This window comes from Eleutherodactylus coqui, chromosome 6 (genome assembly GCF_035609145.1).
Source record: "Eleutherodactylus coqui strain aEleCoq1 chromosome 6, aEleCoq1.hap1, whole genome shotgun sequence".
Lineage (NCBI taxonomy): Eukaryota > Metazoa > Chordata > Amphibia > Anura > Eleutherodactylidae > Eleutherodactylus > Eleutherodactylus coqui.
The window spans coordinates 37,863,884-37,879,085 of NC_089842.1; the positions used below are offsets into that span (position 1 = coordinate 37,863,884).

Here is a 15,202-nt window from a genome sequence, read left to right on the forward strand (position 1 = left end):
AGTTGCTATGGGGGCCTTTTGAAAGCTCCCAGGGCTGCCATTGAAGATTGCCTATCTAGCCATGCCAGAGGTGCGGCTTGATAGATTGCCTATCAGATAGTGGTAGAATGTAATACTATGGTATTACATCATACCGCAGGAGCGATCAAACCATTGTAAGTTCTTGTCTCCTATGGGGACTAAAAAAAAAAAAATTAAAAATCAGTTCAAAAATTTTTTATTAATTATTAAAAAAATGAAAGGTAATAAAAGTTAGAAAAAAAAAACTTCCCAAATGTATAATAAAAAAAAAATATAAATAGAAAAACCCCAAAACATATTTGGTATTTAATAACGTAACACATTATTTATCCCGCACGGTGAATGTCATCAGAAAAAAAAATACACCATGTCAAGAAAAAAGCGATCGAAAAGTCATATGTACTTTGAAAGTGATACCAATAGAAACTACAGGACATTCCATAAAAAAATGAGCCTTCGCACAACCATGTCTGCAGAAAAATTTTAAAAAGTTATGGCGGTCAGAAGATGGCGGCAGAAAATAGTAATCGTACTGACCCACAGAATGAAGATATCATGTCATCTTTGCTGCAGTGGGTACACCATAGAATCAAGAATCCTTTTTCAGTACGACCAGAACACTTATTTACCCAGAGTCTTGCAAGCTGCACAGAATGTACTTCTGAAAGTTTGCTGCCCATCCTCCTTTTCTGGCTGACTCACCCTCGGGACAGAAGTATCCAGCGCTGCACTTTCCAGAGGGAGTTTCAGCTCCGGCCAAGCAGAACCAGCCAGCAGGACATGAATAACATTCTCTGTCAGATGCCAAGCTGGGCCTGTCGCTCCATGTGCCAGGAGGACACTTGTACTGGGAGCCAAGCTTGGTTCCTGGAGGACAGTAATGACCTCGAGGACAAGGCACCGGCGGCCGCTGTCTTCCTCCGGACCCTAAGAAAACGTATTGTGTTTAATACATGTGCATACAATACATCCCCTGGCCAGAAAGACAAAGTTATGTCACATTTGACATTCTACTAAAAAGTGGCAAGGACTATGGATGGGAATATTATGGCTTTAACCCCTTCAGTGACAGGTTTAGGTAGTCCAGTATATTTCAACAGATTTTTAGGAGATTTTCTGGGCGCGCCACTAAAGGGATTAATGTTTTTAGCATTTCCTTTATTCTACACATGGGAATTCGGATTACCCTCCTCAAATATCTTACGGACACCGATTCAAGCTCTACCTGTTGCACAAAAGAATCTGGCTGGGCAGAGGTCACACTGGGATTTGTCGAAGAGGCTTTGACTGTCACTGTAGGTTCCGGCCGGGCAGGCATTTTCAGAGGATGTAGCAGATCGACATCCCATCGGGCACACATACCTGGCACAATACCGGGACACAATAAATACACCTGCTGTCTGCAATGCGAATGTCTCAGGAGGCGTTTTACATACCCAGGTGAGCAGTCTGTATCTGGCTGGGTTAGCCCAGAACGGGTGCAGGCGCTTCCTGCTGGACACGGTGTGCAGTCTACAACTTCGTCTTGCCCCTCCAAGGGGTTATAAGATCCAGGAGGGCATGGAATGGGGTAGCTGGTGTTTGATAGGCAGTAATATCCAGCAGGGCACAGGCTGCACTCTTCTATTCCTTAAAAGAAGACATAAGGGGTATGACATTGGCAGTCTATGGACAGAATGGGTAGAAAACAAGGTGTCAACGTCTCCAACTAGGTGGTGGGCAGAGTCCGGAAGAGTATGTGACCTGTGGTTGGTAAGGGTGGCTTTGCAAGGGACAACTATCATCCGAATAGTCATTACGTTGAGTCGTTAGTGTACGAATGATTCTTATGCGCTTGTTGTTTTCGCGGCCACTGATGCGCACACCTTCCGATAACTTTATAAGCTAATTGTTGGAGTGCAAACGATTGCCTATTTTCACCAGACGATAATTTAATCAACCAGTGACTATTTTTTGGTGAGCCGAAATGAAGCAATTAGTGAACGAATTCTTAAGCCCCATTTACACGCAAAGATGATTGCTCAAAATTCATCAGAAACTGACAGTTTTGAGCAGTCATTTTGCATTAGGTACTAATGGGCTAATGAGCTCATTAGTAGCTAACTAGCTTCATTTACATGTATTTAGAGAACAGCGGGTGGTCTTTTTTCTAAATACATCTGCTTTGTTCTGCTGCAGGCAGCAGGCTGCATACTGTCAGAGCTGCCAGAGGAGAACACAGCATGCCTTCCCTGTTATCAGGGGTGAGGATTTTATGCTGACTTGAAGTCAGCCATGAACGAACAGTGCATGGTAAGTGCATGATGGGCGCACATTTACACACAATGGCTATCATTCAAAAGCCGCCGTTTGAACGCATTGTGAGCGAAACGTTGCGTGTAAATGGGGCTTTACTCATCACCCATTTGGTGGCCGTGTTTACACAGAACAACTATTATCGAGTGATATTTCGGACAATAGTTGTCCCGAGTAAAGCCACCCTAAGCAAACCAGATCATTCAGTTTTCCAGGATGCATCTCGCACCATTATTTTCACAGTGGTATTCCCATCATAAACAATGATTGCATATCACTAGAATATGCCATCACTTTATGATTGATGTGGGTTCAACCTCTGCAATCCCCACTAATTCTGAGAATGAAGGGGATGCAGCACTGGTATAGTGATGTGACCCCTTCCACAGTGGACTCTGGCTACTTCCTATGCAGAGAATTGCAGAACTGTTCTATACAACTGAATGGGACCAGCTGCAGTTCCTCACACACCCAGGTGGAGTTGGCACCGCTGTGACGGGAATACACATGACTGGTAGGTGTTTGACTGATCATAAAGGATAGTACAGTATATCCTATAGATATGCCATTACTTTACAAGAAGGGAAAACCCTTTTAAACATTTTGCAGCAGATGTGCCGCAATCATAGCAGGAGCAACACCGTACATGGGATATCCAACCTTGGAAAATTGATGACCTATCCTGAGGCTAGGCTGTCAATATCTGATTGTTAAGGCTCTACTACTTTGGATCTATGACCATCAGTGGGGGGTGCGGTGCTCATTAGTGTATATCTGTGCGTGATTGTGCTCATACTGCATTGACAGTTACCATTCTAACTACTACAAGCAATGGAAGTGAATGGGACAAGCCTGCAGTACTCACAATGGCCACTATCAATAACACGGCATTCTGCAGTACAAGCCCTTCATCAGCTGATCAGCGGGGATCCTGAGCAGTGGAATCCCACTGATCAGACATTGATGGCCTACTCTGAGAACAGGCCATCAACTTTGCAAGGTTGGATAACCCCTTTAAGCTTTATTTCCATGAGACTAGACAACCCGTGTAATGAAGGATTAGAACATTAGAAGTAGATCATAAAGGTGATATACAGATGTAGCAAGCATTAACCTGACTTTTTTCTCAGCTTGAGAAAGACCCAGAGGGTGGGTCGAAACGTTGCTGTCATGACCTTGGAATAAAAAGAAAATTGCTATCTGATTTTGAAGTCATCTTGATTGTATGGCTTGTCAAGTTACACCTCTGATGCTGCTCTTACTACTGGAACAACATAGAAGAGGGTTCTTTACTGTAAGAGCAGTAAGACTGTGGAACTCTCTGCCAGAGGACATGGTGATCGGGAACCTCATAAAAGTACAAGACGGACCTGGATACCTTTCTTGAGCGTTACAATATTATATGATGTAATCATTAATTACTTCAGAAGGGTCGGTGATCCGGGGATTATTCCGATTGCCAGTTTGGAGTCAGGAAGGAATTCCCCCCCCCCCCCCCCCCCTAAAATAAGGAAAATTGGCTTCTATCTCATTGGCTTTTTTTGCCTTTCTCTGGATCAACATTGAGGGGTAATAGGCTGAACTTACATATTGTGTTACTCCAATGCTGTTATCACAATGGGCCAATCATGTTAATGATCGCTACATCTGTAGCAAACCTTGTATCGATGATATACTGTAGCCGTCACTTAAACTGGCAGACAGGAAACAATGTTGCGATTGTGGGATAATTCTCTTTATATACCATATCACTAGAACTGGTACATTACACAGGATGTGCCCAACACAGACGATAAGCGTTCTCCGCCGCTCCGGCTGCTCACGCTGGCATCCTTTCACATCCTCTGGGGTGAGCAAGTCTTTATCAGCCGTATCTGATGTTTTGTCGCACAGTTTGGATGTTACTCTTCCTTATGGCCGACTGCGCCTGAAGCTTTGATACCCAACATTGGAAAAGTCAGAATGGAAACCTCCATAGCTGTATACAGAGCGGAGTACAAAGCCCGGTGTTGAATCGTTTTTGCCCCAGGGTGATACATTCACAGCGACAGAAAAGAATTTAGTGAAGCCGGCCCTTCATCAGCTCGCAGCGCGCAGAACAATGCCGCTTCTTCCTCGCTGTGCGGAACTGTACCTATGACTGACAGCTCGGCGCTGTTTCATCTATTCAAGCCTAATCACTCCATTATGAAGAGTTCTGTCATCTTCCTATATACTTTGTGTTTCAATTCCTCCCCAAATCTGCTTGCTGTCATTAACCCCTTCCTACTGCAGACCTTTTTGTTTTTTTTATTTCTTTTTATCCAAAATCAAAAAAAATAAAAATCATCACTTTTGGTTTTTCCTGGCTTGTTCTTTGCAGAACAAGTTGTATTTTTCAGTAGGACCGCTTAATGTATTATATAATGCATTGAAAAACTTTTTGAAAATTTCAAAGTGGGACAAAATGGAAAAAAAACTAAATTGCGCCATTTTTTGGAGGGTTTGCTTTAACAACGTTCATGGTAGTAAAGATGTCATCTTTATTCTATGAGTCAGTACGATTATCGCACTACCAAATATCCACCCTCTACACTCGAGAGAAACCGACCCGACTAAAGTGTTAAATGACCTCCTAGCAGCCAAATCGAGGGGTGATTACTCCCTACTGATCCTCCTCGAGCTCTCTGCGGCATTTGACACTGATGACCGTAAACTCCTCCTCAGTATGCTTTGCTCCATCACCTTAAAGGACACTGCTCTCTCCTGGTTCTCCTCCTACCTATCTGACTTCAGCGTCTCCTTTGCTGGCTCTACCTCCCCCCCTCTTCCCCTTGCTATTGGGATCCCCCAGGGCTCGGTCCTTGGCCCCATCCTCTTCTCCATCTACACAGCCCCTATTGGGCAGACCATCAGGAGATTTGGCTTTCAGTAGCATCTCTATGCTGCTGACACCCAGCTATACACCTCTTCCCGTGACATCACAGCAACATTCCTCCGGAACACCACTGACTGTCTGTTTGCTGTCTCTAACACTATGTCCTCTAAAACTGAACCTCTCAAAAAACGATCTACTGCTGTTTCTGCACTCTACTGACCAACCTCATCCTGACATCTCCATCTCAGTGTGTGGCACCATAACCCCCAGCACGCCCGCTGCTTTGGAGTTATATTTGACTCCAATCTCTTCTTTACCTTCCACATTCAATCTCTGGCCCGAACATGTCACCGGCACCTCAAGAACATTGCAAGAATCCGCCCCTTTCTCACCATGGACATGCTAAAAATGATCCCTGTCGCCCTCATCCACTCTGTTTGATTATTGCAACTTCGCTGCTGACCGGCCTCCCCTGCTCCAGACTCGCCCCTCTCGAATCCATCCTGTCCAGCTGCTGCTCGGACCCCTCTGCCCTGTGCCGGTCACTGCACTGGCTGCCCGTTAAACACAGAATTCATTTAAATTCACCATCCTCATCCACAAAACCCTCCATAACACCGCGCCACCTGACATTGCTTCCCTCATCTCAAACCACCACCCAGCCCGCGCCCTCTGCACCGCTAATGAAATCTATCAAACCTCTCATTCCCACCTCCACGACTTCCCCAGAGCAGCACCAGTCCTCTGGAACGCACTAACCAAAACTATCCGGGCAATCCAGGACTCGCAGAACTTCAGGCGTGCTCTAAAAACGCACCTCTTCAGTGAGGCATACCGCATTCCCTAAACAAACCCCACTGTACTCCACCTGATAACATGCTCCCTGACCTACTGACTGCAATCCCTGCTAGCCGCAATCAACTGGCACTTGCAATCATATCGATTCAGCCACTATACTGCTCAAGTCTGACCATGTATAGCATCCCTAACTCACAGACCCTTTATCTTCTGTATCACCCAACTATTTATAGGATGTAAGCTTGTTGGAGCAGGACCCTCACCCCTACTGTCTCCATCAACTGATTACTATGTAACCGTGGTTTTCTTTTCATTCCCCCTGTCTTGTAAGCGCTGCGGAATATGTTGGCGCTATATAAATAGAGATTATTATTATTATTATTATGTAGTTTTTGCTTTTTTAAAATTGTTCTACTTTAAGGGCGAGCACCCACTGGCGTTTTTTTACCTGCGTTTTGCGTTTTGCGTTTTTCCTGCACAGGCATAGAGATAATATGTGTTCCTGTCGACTGGCGTTTTTTTTGCGTTGCGTTTGCGTTTTTAACATAGGAACTGTCAGTTGCATATGTGTTCTTATTTTTCTCCATGGAAATTAATGGAAAAGCCGCGAAAACGCCGCGAAAAACGCCGCGAAAAACGCGCGGAAAAATCGCGGGAAACGTGGCGAAAAGGCTGCGTTTTTTTCCCGCGGAAAACGCAAACGCCAGTGGGTGCTCGCCCTAAAAAACAAAAGACACCTTTTAAAAATAAATTTGCTTTCCATCGCCGTCTTTTGAACCCCATAACGTTTTGGATTCTCCGTCAAAGGGATCTGTGTGAGGGCTTGTTTTTATGCAAGGTGACCTGTAATTTGTATTAACTCCATTTTGGGATACATGCAACTTTTTGACCACTTTTTATAGCATTTTGTCTTGAATATGGGGTGATCAAAAATATGAGATTTTGGCTTTACCCCCCCCCCCACCCCCCCACCCCGACAGCATTTACTACTGTGGTACTTTAGGATACCAATTATTATTTACTTATTTATTTTTTAAACTGACAATCAGGGTGTTAAACTTGGAATCTTTTTTATTTGTTACTGTATATTTACCGGCTTTTTTTTATGAAGGTGTGCGGCAGACAATCTTTCATGGCAGCTCTGGGAGCCTACAGGAGGCTCCCAGCTGCCATAACACCCAGACTTCATTGCGTGCGCGGCAGGATGTGCATCTTAGTCCCAAATCGGGACGTTTAAATCCAGGATTTAGAGGGTTAACAAGCTGCAATCAAAGTTATCTTGACTGCGGCTGTTGTGGGTGAGGGTCATTTTTCAAAGACTCCCGGCATTTGCATACAATGACACCAGATGTGCATTGCACATGTATCGGGAGGGACATCATGTCTCCTTAAGGCGAGCACCTAGAAGGTCAGTGAGGAGACTTATAAAGCCATGCATGCTCCTCTGGGTAATATGCAAATAAGGAAGATAGAACAATACCATCAATTCCCAATCATTGTTCTAAAGACCTGTATAAAGGGCCGGACGTTAATTTGCAGGAATGCTGCCATCCAATAGGTGGCGCTGCAGAGACATTGCTTCATCTTCCTTATTTAAAGGTTAAAAAGAAGAAAACATTCTAGATTTTGTACTTATTTTGATAAATTGTACTCTAGAAAACAAGGCAGAATCACAAGTCTCTCTTCTATCTCCAACATTTGTTTGCCTCTACCCATCTGCCAATGGATCAAGCTGCTGTTGGAACTGTGTATTTTGCTATTAAACAATACAGCAACTCACCACCAGATGGCAGCGTTGCTCTATTATCTATCCAAGTTGCTCCTGCCTATTAATAACTTTGCTTTTTCAGGATTCTGCAGTCACTTTTATTGCACTAATTTACAGTAGTGTTTTATTTGTATCCTGTGTGTTTTATTCACTTTAAAGTTATTCTAAAGACAAAGTGGAGCCAACACCAACGCAGCTGTACTATATTATACCTATGAACCTTGGGTGCTAATCATTCTCTCTCATAGTCAGAGATTCGCACCAGGCATTCCATTATTGAGAAGGTTTTACACAGAAAATACCGTTCACAACTAGGCCGGGCAATAGAAAAGTACGTAACACTTGTAACTTCTCAGATCTCTCTGTATGTTCTGTAACATCCTCAGACTATAATGTATATTACATATTGCGGCAGTTGAGCCACTGTACTGGCATGATTGAGCCACTAGGGGCCATATTTCAGGAAAATGGTTGGTAGACAAGAGGTGTTCCCTGCTTTGGAGCTGCCTGATTATGATTTGCCAAAGAGGGCTCCCTAAACAGAGATGTGAGACTCTCAATAATGTCTCCCAGTCTGGTGAAGAAATATGCAATGGAAAAGACTTATGGGTACTGTGTCGCATGGCAAGATAAGGGATGCACCCTGCATTGGTTTATGATGTATGAATCCTTGGCCACTAGGCCTGATTGTTACAGAAGGACCATATATGTTTAGTAAGAGGCCAGATGGCCAGGTCTTAATTTACTGCTTATGCACTGTGTTGATGTAAAGTGTTGCGGAGAAGTGTTTGCCATGAAGCATAGAGCCAGAATGAAAAGAAATTTCAATGTGGAGGTGAACACTAGTGAGTGACCAATCCCGTGGATGTCACAATATATATTCACCATCTCCCACATTGATTTATACATTCCCTATTATTAAAAACCTCTACAACCCACATGGTGAGGGCAGAAAATACAGATCTGGTATATTGTATTTTCTAAATTATTCTTCACTCAAACTGATAGGTTTGGTATAATTTTAGAATCGTCCAGTACCCTGAATCGCACCCATCGAGGAATGAACACCGCGAGGGCACCAATTCCGAACACTAAAAGAGTACATGTCCCAAGATAGCTTCACTTGTCCTTACTGCAAGCCCCGCTGTGAAGAGTGAAGGTCCCTGGGGGGCAGTCTTGTTCACGGCTGACACCGGCTGGGCAGAACTTTCCCCTTGTACATGGGAATCCCGAGACTGAGGAGCCTGTGGAGAAGAGAGGACCAGGGTACTCATAGTACTCTACATGCGTTATCAGCTAAGCACAATACCTTTGGGGGTGCAAAGCAGATTGTATGATATTCTGTTGAATTGTAACCACTCCCATCAGCCACAGGAGCTTACTCTCCAATCTCTCCATGTCATATGCTATAGTGAGCAAACAGGGGCAGAACTACCAGGGTAGCGGGCATAGCAGCTGCTATGGGGGCCAACATCTAAAGGGGCCCATTTCCACTCAGACCAAGCAACGCTGCTCCTTAATGGTGGACCCCCACCCACTATTAACTCAGAGCTTCCTAATGGAGTAGATGTTTACTAAACCAGAAAACCTCTACAACTATAAACTAGAGTGACAACAATGTGGCGGCTGTGATGGTGGACATACTGGTTATTGCAAAACGTTCACAGAAACACTTCAATTATTTTATGTGGCCCACCGGTCATTCATCAAACTTAACAAGAATTGTATTCACCCCGCATGCAGCTCCAGTCCAGCAGCGGCAATGCAGAGTCTGTGCCTGCTGACGTCCCGCTCGGGGTCTGCGTGCTCCGTCCTGTACGCAGCGCAGAAGCCAAGGTGAGAGGTCAGCTGTCACAGAATCAGCAGCGGCTGCCCCTGCCATCGCTGCCGGAACGGAGCTGCAGGCTGGGTAGGCAGAAAGCCTGTAGGAATGCTGCCCGATCAGAGGCCAATGGGGTGTTGCTGTTAGTACTGAGGCCACTGAGGTTACTTACTACCGGGTCCACTATGGGGTTGGTCACTGTTACAACTGCAGCCTCTATGGGAGTCATTATTACTACTGCGGCCACTATGGGGCTCACTTACTACTGGGTGCGCTATGGGGGTCACTATGACTACTGGATCTGCTATGGGGGTCAGTATTACTACTATGGCCACTATGGCGGTCATTATTACTACTGTGGCCACTATGGGAGTCATTTACTACAGGGTCCGCTATGGGGGTCACTATTACTACTGAATCTGCTCTGGGGGTCACTATTACTATTGGATCCGCTATGGGGGTCACTATTACTACTGCAGCCACTATGGGAGTCATTATTACTACTGCAGCCATTATGGAGGTCACTTACTACTGTGACGACTATGGGGGTCATTATTACTAATGCGGCCACTATGAAGGTCACTATTACTACCGGGTCCACTATTGGGGTTACTATTACTACTGGGTCCAATACGAGGGTCACTATTACTACGGCAGCCACTATGGGAGTCACTATTACTACTGCCGCCACTATAGAGGTCACTTTTAGGGCTCATTCACATGGGCATAAGCGCATTTTGGTCATGCATGGTCAAAAATCTGGTCAAATATGCTGCGTATATGTGAAACCAAAAATTGCATAAGCCCACGTTTTTCGGCCGCTCTGCGTATTTGTGCACGCAAAAAGAGAACACAGACAGGCCCATTGAAATGGTGCACAAATGCGAAGTGAACACGCAGGCTTCCTGCATATTTGCGCCCACCCATTCACTTCAATGGCCTATTGCCGTGCGTAATCACACCAAAATAGGTCATGTCCCGTATTTTTTCCTGCGATCGCGCATCATGAGAAAAAATCTGCTCATGGTAACAAACCCAATGAAATAAATGGCTTTCAGTCACTGTGCCTTACCTGCGCAAAAATGGCGTGCGTAATACACTGTGCAAATACGCTCATGTGAACGAGCCCTTACTATACAGTTACAATCGACCCTTTGAAGGCAACCATAAGGCTGATGTGGCCCTCGGTGAAAATGTCTTAGACGGAAGTGCTCTGTCATGTCTCCTAGTAATCCCAGTAAGAGGAGCATCCTCACCTTCCTGGCAGAACACACCCTCAGAGCAAATCCTGCAGCTCCCTCTGTGTCCTTGCCCAGGCCGGTCATTGTAGGTCCCAGCTGGACATGGGTAAGCATGGGAATACCGAGTGCCTATAGGACAGTAGAAGCCTGCCGGGCACTGAGAGTCTTCTCCGGGCGGCTGAGACATTCCCTCCAAGCAGAAGAACCCTGTAGGCACACAACATTGAAATGAGATCTGATCTACTAGAGCTGCTTCATTCATACCAGCCGAATATCAAACATGGAGAAAACCTGCAGGGCAGAGGGTGCATTCACTCTGCTGAAGTAGTCCTTCCTTGTCCGAGAAGGTGCCAGCTGGGCAGGGTGCTTTGGTGGAGCCATCGGCACAGAAATAACCTGAATGAAGCACAATTTGCATTGCCATTTACAACTTTACAATGAAGTTTAAATGCACTTACAGTATTTGTAGTACATAATATAATATAAAAAGTCTGTTTATAAATGCATGGCATTACTTATCCTGAGTTCATTCCATATTATACTCCAGAGCTGAACTCACTATTCTGCTGGCTGTTATTAGAAAACAGTCAACTAGATTCTTGCCTTGTCTTAGGCATCTTATTGCCCCATGATCACTGTCTGGGGGGCCTTCAATAGATGTGGCTCAGTGGTTAGTACTGCCGCATTGCAGTATTGGGGTCTTATATTGAAATCCGACCAAGGACAACATCTGCATAGACTTTGTAAAACTCCATACAGGTGTGGTTTTGGGGTCAGATTTGAACCTAGGACTTCAGCACTGCAAGGCAACACTGAGCCACCATGCTTCTCTGAAGAAGAGAAGACAGGGGAGAAGAAACCCAAAGAGAACATTCAAAGTTCATACGTAGGACATATATACCACAGCAACAGAACATGCATGGCACCACCACCACCAGGCTCTTAGACGGTATGCAATACTAGCTTTAGGGGGGTTTTAGGAACGTCTGACTCAATTTGAACTAATTTTTTGACAAAGTTTAGTGAGCCGGCCAAACCAAACTTTTGAAAAGTTCACTCATCTCTAAACAGCAGCAATTAATGTACAGTAATGCAAAGAATGGCAAGGATACGGAAGAGTAAAGGTATGAGCATTGCTACAAACCCCCAAATGATTAATGCTTTTGTGTTTCTGATTTCCATATACATATGCGGAAGTTGGACACTCAGAAAGGCAGATAGAAGGAAAATTGATGTTTTTGAATTATGATGCTGGAGAAGAATACTGCCAACACCGTAGTTGGCAAAGGTCACCAACAAGATGGTCCTAGGGCTAGAAATATTGCTAAATGGCAAAATCACCAATCACCGGCTTTCATACTTTGGACAGCTAATTCACTGGAAACAACATTGATGCTCGGCAGTTAGGTAAATTTCCCACAGGCGAGCACGATATCGGAACGTGAAATTAGTGATTTCTTACTGGATTTGAGGCATTTTTGTGTCAGGGAAGTAGCAAGAATTGGCAAGTATCACAAAGAAGAGGATGCCAAAGAACACGTTGGCTGGACGCAATCAAGGCTGATGCAAACACGTATGTGGAAGAACTGAAAGGAGCGGTCAACAATAGGAAAACATGGAGAACGATGATCCATAAAGTGACAAAAGTCGGACTCAACTGAATGGATAATCCTGTTGAAAAAAAGTTACAAAAATAATTTTACAAAAATTTAAGAAATTACAGAATAAAATTTAAAAAATTACTTACAAAAATGAGCCCACCGCAGACATATGCATTGTAAAAAAACTTTTTTTTTTAGCTTTAAGCCCCTAAGCCTTACTTCTCATGGGCAAAAGCAATATTGCCACAAGAAACACGTGGCAATATTGAGTATTTGCTCATGCGATGTCTGAGCGTCAGTGAGGCCTTTTCCTGTAAAATAATCTTGTATCGCTGCCGCCTTGCACGCAATAGACTACAACAGGAGTTGCTAATATTAAAAATGCATACCACGTACATCGCAAGTTTGTGCATGGCGATAAATTGGCGGCTCCATAGGGAAACATGGGCAAGAACTAAATAGCAAAACGCAGAAAGATAGGGCTGGCATCACCAGCGTATAGCGTGATATTCTCATGCAGTATGACCATGAATCATCTTCACATTTATTAGAGGTTTTTGTCTCCTAAACTATTCATATTACTAATATTTGCAAATGGCTTCAGCTATTCCTATACAAGATCTTCAAGGCGGACCTGTCTATTTGCTATTGAAAATTTTAGCTCCTACATTTTAAGTGGTTGTCCAGTTGCTTATTAATATTGGCCTATCTTTAGGGTAGATCATGAATAGTAGATCGGTGGCTGTCTGCTGCTTGCTGATAAACTATTCTCTGGGAATGCACCGAGCCAATTTCTGCAGGGAACATCCAGCTCCATTCTCTCCGCAGTGGCCAGGCTTAGTATTACACCCATGCATTTTAATGGGAATGTACAATGGGCCTGCAATACCAAGCCTGGCCACTGCAGTGAGAATAGAGCAGTCTTCCTCCTGCAGAAATCATCTCAGTGCAAAACACACCAGCTTATAGCTTGGGTCCCGGGCAGCAGACCGCCACCAATTTATTACTGATAGTCTACCCTAAGGATAGCCCATCAATAGGTTGCAATTGGGCAACTCCTTTAAACTCACTAATAGTAAAGGGGCCAAATCTAATATTTATAGTAGTTTGTATAGTCATGGATTAATACATAGGAACAGTAACATGGTAAGCAAGGCCGAAAAAGTACATAATGTCCATCCAGTTCAGCCTGTTACCCCCCCCCAATGTTAATCCATAATAAGCAATATTTCCTCACTGGACGAAGAGGCAATAGAATTTGTGTTTTCCCTTAGCATCGCATCTGATTTATATTGGCCTTATCTTACTGTATACGATACTCTCTCTCTCACAAGCTTATTCCATCTAGTGTTATAACTGCACTATTGGTAGCAAGGTCTGGTCTCGTTATCCAAGAGACACCAATTATAATCCACCTCTCAACGGATTTGGCTGTTTGGCTGTCCAACAAGCTGTAATTGCTTCATAAATACTAGATAGGGCACCTGCTGTGCAAAGCAGAACTTGGATCAATGTATGTTAAGGTCCTTGGGAAATAACAAGCCTGGGGGAAATGCCACTGCACAAATACTGTCACACAATGCCAAGTAATACTGCAATACAGTGAACACACAACGCATAATGCCATGCTGTGCACAATACCACTTTATAATACCCCCCCCCCCCCAAAGAAAAAATAAAAGGTCCAACAACAAACAGTGTTATAGAATGTCAGATAAAGGTAATTCTGCTATAACGTTAACACATAACAGTGCCAAGTCATGCCCAATGCAACTTTGCAGTATCCAAGAAAACAGTTCCATGGCGTACCAAATACCAGCACCATACAGTTCTCATTTAATACTGCCATACAGTGATGAGCGAACTTTTGAAGTGTTTGGTTTGGCCGGTTCACCGCATTTTGGCAAAAGGTTTGGTTTGGTCCGAATTAGTTCGAACCAAACCAGAACTTCAACAATAACCCTAAAACAGGTGTAGAACACTGACTAATAGCCATAAAAGCCCTGTAGAACACTATTCACACACTCCGGTCACCTAGATACACCCCATACTAGTTTTATGCTGTTTTTAAGGCAGATTTTATGAAGACAAATAAAGAAGAAAAGAAAGGAAAAGGTAAAGATTTTTTTCCTTCTGCTTCTTTGGTGGTTTCTTCATTCATATTACTCTCCTCTTTTTTTCTTCTCCTTTTCCCTACTACTCTCTTCACCTTTTCTATTTCCTTCTTCTCATTCTTCCTACTATTCTCTTCCTCTCCTCTTTCCTCCTTCTTCTCCTTCCTACTATTCTCTTCTCCTTTTTCCTTCTTCTCATTCCTCCTTCTCCTTCCTTCTACTCTCTCTTTTCTCCTCTTTCCTCCTTCCCCTTCCTACTATGCTCTCTTCCTTCTCCTTCCTACTACTCTCTTCTCCTTCTCTTTCCTTCTTCTCATTCCTCCTTCTCCTTCCTACTACTCTCTCTCCTTTCTCCTCTTTCCTCCTTCTTCTCCTTCCTACTACTCTATTCTCCTTCCTAATATTATTTTCTTTCTCCCTTTTTCCTTCTCCTTTTACTGTATCTGGCAGAGATAAACCATCCAATGTTTATGTTCTTGCTGAGCTGAACTTTTATCAAGGTTCTACACAAACCAAGGTTGTACTGTTTCAGTTCACACAACACTAATTCAATACAATAGTGTCATGTTGTGCTTACATACACAGTGCAATATAGCAGTACCTACATGATGCTCCCATATGCAGACATATTAGTATTATGCAGAGCCTAACTAATACCACAATACTGTTCCAATTAACAGTACCA

General features: G+C 43.8%; 1 long non-coding RNA gene across 1 annotated transcript; it reads right to left on the bottom strand.

The window, feature by feature from the left end:
• Positions 1-1,462: 1,462 nt before the first annotated feature.
• LOC136572049 (uncharacterized) lies at positions 1,463-10,902 on the bottom strand. The gene is made up of 3 exons (XR_010785746.1): positions 10,818-10,902; positions 8,873-8,983; positions 1,463-1,650 (listed from the first exon to the last, which is right to left on the bottom strand). It is a non-coding gene; the product is annotated as an uncharacterized lncRNA (long non-coding RNA).
• Between the last annotated feature and the right edge of the window lie 4,300 nt (positions 10,903-15,202).